This window comes from Carassius gibelio, chromosome A22 (genome assembly GCF_023724105.1).
Source record: "Carassius gibelio isolate Cgi1373 ecotype wild population from Czech Republic chromosome A22, carGib1.2-hapl.c, whole genome shotgun sequence".
NCBI classification, from domain to species: Eukaryota; Metazoa; Chordata; class Actinopteri; order Cypriniformes; family Cyprinidae; genus Carassius; species Carassius gibelio.
The window spans coordinates 22,042,161-22,052,160 of record NC_068392.1 but is presented as its reverse complement, the minus strand read 5'-3'; the positions used below and the strand labels follow the sequence as shown (position 1 = coordinate 22,052,160).

The following is a 10,000-nucleotide window of genomic DNA, read 5'->3' as shown; positions in this document are numbered from 1 at the left end:
GCACTCGTTAGCTTGTCATTAGCGTTTTCTTTTCTCCTCTCCTCTCCTCTCCCACGCTGCAGTTTTCCACAAGTTCATCAAACAACCGCAGTAAGAATATTTCATCAAGCACGGTGAGTAATGGCTTCTCCTACAATTGTTATTTGCACCTCTTGCCATATGTACAGTTTATCTATCTCTGTCGCTGATGAGGGATTCACATGTGATAAATGCAGGGAAACAGTTAGGCTGACAGAGAAGATTTCAGAATTAGAGACACGCATCCAAACTTTAATTGAGAACAGTAAGAATGTTAGGGCTCTAGATATGGCTTTGGATGCGTCTAGCTCAGGGATTCCTGTACATTGTCCGGTTCCAGCAGAGCCCCTGCAGCAGGGCAACTGGGTGACGGTGAGGCAGCGTAGTCGTGGGTCAAAACACCGCTCTTCTGTTCCGATCAAAACATTAAACAGGTTCTCCCCACTCAGTGATGCACCCACTGAGAAACCTGATGAAAGTGCTCTAGTTATTGGCGATTCTATTGTACGGAACGTGAATATAGAGACACCAGCCACCATAGTCAAATGTTTACCGGGAGCCAGAGCGCCTGACATCTTGGCAAATTTAAAAGTGCTGGCTAATGCTAAACGTAAATACAGTAAGATTGTTATTCATGCCGGCGCTAATGATGTTCGACTTCGCCAGTCGGAGATCACTAAAAATAACTTTAAAGAGGTGTGTGAACTTGCAAGCACGATGTCAGACACTGTAATATGCTCTGGTCCCCTCCCTGCTTACCGTGGTGATGAGATGCATAGCAGATTGTCATCACTCAATGGCTGGATGTCTAAGTGGTGCCCACAGAATAACATAGGTTATATAGACAATTGGACGAGCTTTTGGGGCAGACCTGACCTGTTTAAAAGAGATGGTCTTCATCCCTCCTGGGGTGGCGCCACTCTTCTGTCTAGAAATATGGCAAATAGTCTTAGTGTTTATACTTGACTAACTGGGGCCCAGGTCAGGAAGCAGACAGACTGGCTAAACCGACCGTCTGCTAGCTGCCTCCCGTCACAGAGGTCAGTTAATTCTCAGCACATAGAGACTCTTTCACCTAGATATCACGCTATAGAGACTGTGTCTGTTCCACGAACTAGAAAATACAAAAAACGTCCAAACCAAGTTAAGGTTAACAATTTAATTGAGGTTCAACAAATAAAAAACAAATGCAATATGGATAAACAAATGATAAAGATTGGCTTATTGAATATCAGATCCATTTCTACGAAAACACTTTTTGTAAATAATATGATAACTGATCATAATATAGATGTGCTCTGCTTGACAGAAACCTGGCTAAAACCTGATGATTACATTATTTTAAATGAGTCCACCCCCCAAGATTATTGTTATAAACACGAGCCGCGTCTAAAAGGCAAAGGGGGAGGAGTTGCTACAATTTATAATAACGTTTTCAGGATTTCTCAGAGGGCAGGCTTCAAGTATAACTCGTTTGAAGTAATGGTGCTTCATATAACATTATCCAGAGAAACCAATGTTAATGATAAATCCCCTGTTATGTTTGTACTGGCTACTGTATACAGGCCACCAGGGCACCATACAGACTTTATTAAAGAGTTTGGTGATTTTACATCCGAGTTAGTTCTGGCTGCAGATAAAGTCTTAATAGTTGGTGATTTTAATATCCATGTCGATAATGAAAAAGATGTATTGGGATCAGCATTTATAGACATTCTGAACTCTATTGGTGTTAGACAACACGTTTCAGGACCTACTCATTGTCGAAATCATACTCTAGATTTAATACTGTCACATGGAATTGATGTTGATAGTGTTGAAATTATTCAGCCAAGTGATGATATCTCAGATCATTATTTAGTTCTGTGTAAACTTCATATAGCCAAAATTGTAAATTCTACTTCTTGTTACAAGTATCGAAGAACCATCACTTCTACCACAAAAGACTGCTTTTTAAGTTATCTTCCTGATGTATCCGAATTCCTTAGCATATCCAAAACCTCAGAACAACTTGATGATGTAACAGAAACTATGGACTCTCTCTTTTCTAGCACTTTAAATACAGTTGCTCCTTTACGCTTAAGAAAGGTTAAGGAAAACAGTTTGACACCATGGTATAATGAGCATACTCGCACCCTAAAGAGAGCAGCCCGAAAAATGGAGCGCAGCTGGAGGAAAACAAAACTAGAGGTATTTCGTATTGCTTGGCGGGAAAGTAGCATATCCTACAGAAAAGCATTAAAAACTGCTAGATCTGATTACTTTTCTTCTCTTTTAGAAGAAAACAAACATAACCCCAGGTATTTATTCAATACAGTGGCTAAATTAACGAAAAATAAAGCCTCAACAAGTGTTGACATTTCCCAACACCACAGCAGTAATGACTTTATGAACTACTTTACTTCTAAAATCGATACTATTAGAGATAAAATTGCAACCATTCAGCCGTCAGCTACAGTTTCGCATCAGACAGTGCACTATAGACCCCCTGAGGAACAGTTCCACTCATTCTCTACTGTAGGAGAGGAAGAATTGTATAAACTTGTTAAATCATCTAAACTTACAACATGTATGTTAGACCCTATACCATCTAAGCTCTTAAAAGAGGTGCTTCCAGAAGTCATAGGTCCTCTTCTGACTATTATTAATTCCTCATTGTCATTAGGATATGTCCCCAAAACCTTCAAACTGGCTGTTATTAAGCCTCTCATAAAAAAGCCACAACTTGACCCCAGAGAACTAGTTAATTATAGACCAATCTCGAATCTCCCTTTTCTGTCCAAGATACTAGAAAAGGTGGTATCCTCACAATTATATTCCTTCTTAGAGAAAAATGGTATATGTGAGGATTTCCAGTCAGGATTTAGACCGTATCATAGTACTGAGACTGCTCTCCTTAGAGTTACAAATGATCTGCTCTTATCATCTGATCGTGGGTGTATCTCTCTATTAGTTTTATTGGATCTTAGTGCTGCTTTTGACACAATTGACCACAACATTCTTTTGCATAGACTTGAACACTTTGTTGGCATCAGTGGAAGTGCATTAGCATGGTTTAAATCGTACTTATATGACCGCCATCAGTTCGTAGCAGTGAATGAAGATGTATCATATCGATCACAAGTGCAGTATGGAGTACCTCAAGGCTCAGTTCTAGGGCCGCTACTCTTCACGCTTTATATGTTACCCTTGGGAGATATCATCAGGAAACATGGTGTTAGCTTTCACTGTTATGCTGATGATACGCAGCTCTATATTTCCTCGCAGCCCGGTGAAACACACCAATTTGAAAAACTAATGGAATGCATAGTCGATATAAAAAACTGGATGACGAGTAATTTCTTACTGCTAAATTCAGAAAAAACAGAGGTGTTAATCATAGGGCCTAAAAACTCTACTTGTAATAACCTAGAACACTGTCTAAGACTTGATGGTTGCTCTGTCAATTCTTCGTCATCAGTTAGGAACCTAGGTGTGCTATTTGATCGCAATCTTTCCTTAGAAAGCCACGTTTCTAGCATTTGTAAAACTGCATTTTTCCATCTCAAAAATATATCTAAATTACGGCCTATGCTCTCAATGTCAAATGCAGAAATGTTAATCCATGCATTTATGACTTCAAGGTTAGACTATTGTAATGCTTTATTGGGTGGTTGTTCTGCACGCTTGGTAAACAAACTACAGCTAGTCCAAAATGCAGCAGCAAGAGTTCTTACTAGAACCAGGAAGTATGACCATATTAGCCCGGTCCTGTCCACACTGCACTGGCTCCCTATCAAACATCGTATAGATTTTAAAATATTGCTTATTACTTATAAAGCCCTGAATGGTTTAGCACCTCAGTATTTGAATGAGCTCCTTTTACATTATACTCCTCTACGTCCGCTACGTTCTCAAAACTCAGGCAATTTGATAATACCTAGAATATCAAAATCAACTGCGGGCGGCAGATCCATTTCCTATTTGGCGCCTAAACTCTGGAATAACCTACCTAACATTGTTCGGGAGGCAGACACACTCTTGCAGTTTAAATCTAGATTAAAGACCCACATCTTTAACCTGGCATACACATAACATACTAATATGCTTTTAATATCCAAATCCGTTAAAGGATTTTTAGGCTGCATTAATTAGGTAAACTGGAACCGGAACACTTCACATAACCGTACTTTCTACATCATTAGAAGAATGGCATCTACGCTAATATTTGTCTGTTTCTCTCTTGTTCCGAAGTCACCGTGGCCACCAGATCCAGTCTGTGTCCAGATCAGAGGGTCACTGCAGTCACCCGGATCCAGTACGTTTCCAGACCAGATGGTGGATCAGCACCTAGAAAGGACCTCTACTGCCCTGAAAGACAGCGGAGACCAGGATAACTAGAGCCCCAGATACAGATCCCCTGTAAAGACCTTGTCTCAGAGGAGCACCAGGACAAGACCACAGGAAACAGATGATTCTTCTGCACAATCTGACTTTGCTGCAGCCTGGAATTGAACTACTGGTTTCGTCTGGTCAGAGGAGAACTGACCCCCCAACTGAGCCTGGTTTCTCCCAAGGTTTTTTTCTCCATTCTGTCACCGATGGAGTTTCGGTTCCTTGCCGCTGTCGCCTCTGGCTTGCTTAGTTGGGGTCACTTCATCTACAGCGATATCATTGACTTGATTGCAAATTAAAACAGACACTATTTCAACTGAACAGAGATGACATAACTGAATTCAATGATGAACTGCCTTTAACTATCATCTTGCATTATTGAGACACTGTTTTCCAAATGAATGTTGTTCAGTGCTTTGGCGCAATGTATTTTGTTTAAAGCACTATATAAATAAAGGTGATTGATTGATAAGTGAAAAGTTTCCAAAAGGCTTACAGCAGCTGGTATTCCCAAGCGGTCTCCCATCCAAGTACTAACCAGGCCCAAACCTGCTTAGCTTCCGAGAGCAGACGAGATCGGGCATAGCCAGGTTGGTATGGCCGTAAGCGAAGACTGCTGCAAAGAGAGGGCTATTTAAAGACCAGCCCATCTAATCGCCAGTACATTATATAAGTAGGAAAGAAAACCCAAAAGCTTAAAGCACCTGGTATTCCTAGGCAGTCTCTCATCCAAGTACTAACCAGACCTAAACCTGCTAAGATTCAGAGATCGGGCATTGAATCTATTTTTTAGCAAGATTATTTTATAAATCGTGAAATTTTCCAAAAAGTTTAAAGCACCTGGTATTCCTAGGCAGTTTCTCATCCAAGTACTCACCAGACCTAAACCTGCTAAGATTCAGAGATCGGGCATTGACTCTTTTTTTTTTTGCAAGATTATTTTATAAATCGTAAAATTTTCCTAAAAGTTTAAAGCACCTGGTATTCCCAGGCAGTCTCTCATCCATGTACTAACCAGGCCCAAACCTGCTAATATTCAGAGATCGGGCATTGAATCTATTTTTTAGCAAAATTATTATATACTAAGTAAAACATTTCCAAAAAGCTTAAAGCACCTGGTATTCCTAGGCAGTTTCTCATCCAAGTACTCAAAAGACCTAAACCTGCTAAGATTCAGAGATCGGGCATTGACACTTTTTTTTTTTTTTTTTTTTTTTTTTTTTGCAAGATTATTTTATAAATCGTGAAATTTTCCAAAAAGTTTAAAGCACCTGGTATTCCCAGGCAGTCTCTCATCCATGTACTAACCAGGCCCAAACCTGCTAATATTCAGAGATCGGGCATTGACTCTATTTTTTGGCAAAATTATTATATACTAAGTGAAAAGTTTCCAAAAAGCTTACAGCACCTGGTATTCCCAGGCAGTCTCCCATCCAAGTACTAACCAGGCCCAAACCTGCTTAGCTTCCGAGAGCAGACGAGATCGGGCATAGCTTTTTTTTTTTTTTTTTTTTTATTGGAAATTTCAGTTAATACAAAACAAACACATTTTCTTAGTCATACAATTTCATTCATCTCATAATCAAACTGACATCGTCATTGAAGTTTTTTAACTTAAGTAATACAATTCACATCACATAAAAATATGTCATCTTAATCATCTTCTCCTGGCATGTAAAAATGCTTTTGTTTAAAGATACATATAACATCATTTGTAAAAATTTTATAAAAATCCTCCATCTGGTTTTCCAATTTAAAATAATTGTACAACATTTCTACATAACTTTCTACCATTTGTTTAAAAATCACCCATAAATTTAAAATACAATCTCTGTTTCTGGCTACATTTCTTCTTTTCCATATAGTTTTTTTTGCTAAGATTAAAAACAAATTAACAAGTTTCTTATTTTCTTTGTTCTCTGTCATTCCCAGCATAAAAAACCTTTTCCAGTCAGTAACCTCTTCATTTTCTCTTAATTCTTCGACAATTTTTTTCAGTTCATTAAAAAATGGGTTAAGTTTTCCACATAATAAGAACAGATGTAAAATACCTTCATCTTCTTTTTTACAGACTTTACATCGAGCATTTGTTGCCTTCTGCATCATACACAATCTCATTTCTGTATAGATCACATTTTGTCTGATAAAATAGTCTAAACATTCTAAATCTACATCCAACCATTTCCATGTTCTATTCTTCCAAATGTCTTTTTCTTCGATTTCATTAAAATGCCTTAACCAAATCTGGTTGGCAACAGGTTTTTTAAAAACTCCATTTATAAAAAACTCATAGAACATTTTCACAGTACACAAATTAAAATCCACCCTCTTTTCTTTACATTTTAAAAACACCATCATTTTATTTTCTCCTTCTCCCTTCTTTTTAATCTGATCTAGCCATTGCCTTGGGATTGCTTTCTTGACATCTTCATACTGTTTTTTTTAAAACCATGACATTAAAATCCTCTTTCTCCTCCTCCATTGCATCTTTAATCACTTGGAGTGGTAAAAATCCCTCTTTCATCTCCCATAAAACATCTCTCACTTTTACAATCCCCACTTGTAGCCACTTCTTAAAATAGATATCTCGCTCGTGTATCTTTATTTTGTCATTTAAAAACAGAGGCTGATTTAAAATCACTTCCCTCCCCTCCGGATTAAAATCCACCTCTGTTAAAAAAAGCCTCCAAGCATTTAAAACCTCTTTATAGAACTGTGGTATCCCCTCCATCATCCAACTTTTCAACTTCATCCATAAAATGTTTTCTCCAAGGTTAAAATTCCCACATTTATTTAGATAAAACCCCATCAATTTCTTCCATTCATCTCTCTTCTTATCATCCAAATATTTCTTAACCACTTTAACCCTCATGCTTTTCATCTTCTGTTCCACATCCACTAAACCCATCCCTCCCTCTTCTGGTTTTCCTATCAGCGTATTGTACGCTATCCTTGGAGGCTTTTTTTCCCATAAAAATTCTAAAATACTCTTTTTTATTCTCCTAAAAACCCAGTTTGGCAATGGCATCACATGTAATTTGTTCCACATTTTTGATAACATTAACATGTTTACAATTAAAATTTTTCCTTTCAAACTTAAAAACCTGTTTCTCCAAAAAATCAGTCTCCTATCCATCCCTCCCAATGTCTCATCCCACATATTATCAACAGTTTCCTTCTCATTCTTTGCTAAGCCTACTCCTAAAATCCTCATTTCTTGTACCTCTAGGAATTTAACAACCCCCGTTAAAACCTCTGACCTTCCGAACTTCATATATACTGTTTTTTCCTCATTTATTTTTGCACCTGATCCCTCACAATAGCACTTAATTTTTTCCATTACTTCTTTAACACTTTCTATATTTTCAACAACAATTGTGGTATCATCAGCATACTGGAAAATTTTAGTCAGTTCCTCTTTTTCTTCTAGTTTTATTCCCTTTATTTTTTTCTCTCTGTTTATTAAAAGCCCTAATGGTTCAGCCACCAAAGAATATAACTTCGCTGACAGTGGACACCCTTGTCTTATAGACCTTAAAACTTTAAAAGGTTCCGTTAAAAAACCATTACATTTGACTTTTGTTAAAATATCGCTGTATAAAACTGAGATCCATTTTATAAAATTCTCTCCAAAACCAAATTGTTTTAAAATAGCCAATAAAAACCCATGCTCCACTCTGTCAAACGCCTTCTCGAAATCCATGCTTATTATATATGCCTCCTTTCCTTTTTCTTTTATGTACCCCATTATATCTCTTATGCTACTCGTGATATCTGCAATGTCCCTCCCCTTTACTCCATATGCCTGGTTAGTCTCTATTATGTTTGGCATGATATTTTTTAATCTGTTCGCTAAAACCCTGGCTAAAATTTTAAAATCTGTGTTTAACATTGTAATGGGCCTAAAATTTCTCAGTTCTGCCTTGTCTCCTTTTCTCTTGTAGATTATTTTCATTAAGCCTAAGCCCATTCTTGGGTGTACCCTTTCTTTTTTAAAAACCTCTTCATAGACTTCTTTTAAAATCGGGCTTACTTTTTCTTTAAAAACCTTATAAAACTCACTTCCAATACCATCTATTCCTGGGCTTTTCTTCACACTTAGCTGATTTATTGCTTGTATAATTTCCTCAGTTGTTATTCCCCTATCACATTCCTTCTTATCCCCCTCACCGACTTTTTGTGTTATCTGTTGTAACAAAATGTTCCTTTTTTCCTCATCCCCTTCCTCTGATCTAAAAAGTTCTTCATAATATGTGCTTATTTCCTTTAAAATCCCTTCCGTGCTTAAAACAGCTTGTCCTTCCTTATTCCTAAGTTCTTTAATTATTCCCGCCTTCGCCCTGCTTTTCTCAAGGTTAAAAAAGAATCTACTACATTTCTCCCCTTCTACTGTATACTTAGCTTTACTTCTTAACGTCGCCCCTTTATATTTCCCTTCTTCTATTTTCCTCAACTTTTCCTCCACTTCAATTACTCTTGGCACGTTAACTTCATTTTTATTCAACTCCTCTCTTAACGTCTTTCTTATTTCTTGTTCCTTTGTTCTTTTTACCTTTTGTAACAATTTACAGTAATTCATTACATATTTCTTTATGTCATATTTCATGTTTTCCCACCATTGCCTTTTATCTTCTATATACATCAAGTCTTTTTTCCCCTCATCAAATTTATTTTCTATCTCTTTTTTAAAACTTTCTTCCTTTAAAACTTCAGTGTTTAAAATCCATACCCCTGGTCCCCTCATTTCCTTTTTAAAATCCATTCTCATTTGCACCATTTTGTGATCACTTAAGGTCGTTTCTTTATAAAACACTCCATCAATAAAACATTCCAAATTCCTAGTACATAAAAAGTAGTCTATCCTAGTTTGACACATAAAATTCCCTACCAGCTGTCTTCTTGTAAATTCCCTCTTTTTCCCATTTCTTTCTCTCCACACATCAATCATGTTATACTCTCCCATCAATGACATTAACTCCTTTCTTCCCCCATCCGATTTAAAAACCATTCCGTTAGCCATATCCATTTTACTAAAAACAGTGTTAAAATCCCCCGCAATTATTACCCTCTTCCATTTTTCCATTAACTCAGCTATTATATTAAAATATTTTTTCTTTTCTATTTCTTCATTTGGAGCATGTACGTTTACTAAAATAAAATCATCTTCATCCATCTTAATTTCTACAGCCATGCATTTTCCTTTTGTGTCATTATACATTTGCTTTGACCTGATACCTCTATCTTTTCTTATTAACATCGCAACTCCTCCTCCTATTTTTCCCTCTGCATTATTAAAAAATAATTCCCCTTCCCATCTTTTTTTAAAATCCTCCATTACACTCTCTTTCCAATTTGTTTCTTGCAATAAAATCACATCTTCATCCCTGCACAGTTCCTTGACTTTTTCAAATTTCACACCATTCATTAACCCTCTTGCATTAAAAGTAACAATTTTCAACACAATTAAAAAAGATAAAAGTACAAACTTTAGCATCATAATTTTGTTATCCTATTTCCTCCCCCTCTTTTGCACTTCTTCCACAGTCTTGTTTCACCTCATTACTTTGTTTACACATTTTATTTTTAGCTTTCTCCAAATTGGGTATTA

General features: G+C 36.9%; 1 non-coding gene across 1 annotated transcript; it reads right to left on the bottom strand.

The window, feature by feature from the left end:
• Positions 1-4,881: 4,881 nt before the first annotated feature.
• LOC127944124 (5S ribosomal RNA) lies at positions 4,882-5,000 on the bottom strand. The gene has a single exon (XR_008150262.1). It is a non-coding gene; the product is annotated as a 5S ribosomal RNA (ribosomal RNA).
• Positions 5,001-10,000: the final 5,000 nt, after the last annotated feature.